Below are 1,340 nucleotides of genomic sequence, written 5' to 3'. Positions count from 1 at the left end.
CTCCTTCCTTCCTTCCATCTCTCCTTTCTTTCCTCTCTCCCTCCTTCCTTCCTTCCTTCCTTCCTTCCTCTCCTTCCTTCCTACCTACCTACCTACCTACCTACCTACCTACCTACCTACCTACCTACCTACCTACCTACCTACCTACCTACCTACCTACCTACCTACCTACCTACCTACCTCCCTCCCTCCCTCCCTCCCTCCCTCCCTCCCTCCCCCCAGCCTCCCCCTGAGGTTCTGGGTGAACGTGATCAAGAACCCCCAGTTTGTGTTCGACATCCACAAGAAACAGCATCACGGACGCCATGCCTGTCTGTGGTGGCCCAGACCTTCATGGACTCCTGCTCCACCTCGGAGCACCGCCTTGGGAAGGACTCGCCCTCCACCAAGCTGCTCTACGCCAAGGACATCCCCAACTACAAGAGCTGGGTGGAGAGGTTGAGGGCAGACAAATCGAACGCACCCTCTCAGATAAGTCGGAAAGGACATCCCCCACTACAAGAGCTGGGTGGGGAGGGGAGGGACGAGTGTGTGCGGGGCGCACGGTGTGTGTGTGTGTTTTATGTCCGTGTGTATTCTCGTGTGCGTCAACCAAAAAGGTTGAACGTCTAAGATAGACTTCACACACACACACACACACACACACACACTCTCCCTCAGGTGTGCTAGGTGCTGACAGTGTGTGTGTGTGTCCAGGTACTATGCTGACATCCAGCGTCTGCCAGCCATCAGTGACCAGGACATGAGTGCCTACTTGGCTGAGCAGGCCCGCCTCCACTCCAACGAGTTCAACGTGCTCAGCGCCCTCCACGAGATCTACGCCTACGTCGGCAAGTACAGCCAAGAGGTGAGTACACGTCGACACAACACATCTACACAACCGCACCGCAACATATCATGCCATGATATGTTATGACACAGAGAAAGATGTTTCGTAGGCGTCGACTTGAAAGTAGCGTACCTGCTTGTCTCCCTGTTTGTCTGTCTGTCTGCATGTCAGATCACTGAGGCTCTGAAGCAGGATGAACAGGGCCCAGAAACAGAGACTGGCCTGCAAGATTGGAGCAGATCATCTCAGCCATGCCTGTGGACAGCTGAGACACACACACACACACAGATTCAGACTCTGTAGACTGCTGCCATCGTATAAGAACCAACAGACAGTCACATTTCTGAATGTTTTTTTTTTTTTTTAAGAATCGCTTCAAAGACACCATTACAAATTCCTATAGGACGACGAGTAGCATAGCCCCTCCAAACCCGGGGGAGGAGTCGCTAAGCTCCTCCCATGGGGGAGAGGCGTGTCTAGTAGCTGGCATCATCATGTTAACTGTGTGCCA

General features: G+C 53.4%; 1 pseudogene; it reads left to right on the top strand.

Annotated features, from left to right (window-relative positions):
- LOC136950635 (plexin-A2-like) overlaps positions 1-1,098 on the top strand; it is a 39,455-nt pseudogene extending 38,357 nt beyond the window's left edge.
- Positions 1,099-1,340: the final 242 nt, after the last annotated feature.

Source organism: Osmerus mordax, chromosome 1, assembly GCF_038355195.1.
Source record: "Osmerus mordax isolate fOsmMor3 chromosome 1, fOsmMor3.pri, whole genome shotgun sequence".
Lineage (NCBI taxonomy): Eukaryota > Metazoa > Chordata > Actinopteri > Osmeriformes > Osmeridae > Osmerus > Osmerus mordax.
Note: the sequence above shows the minus strand (reverse complement) of the source record. Positions and strands in the feature narration are given on the sequence as shown.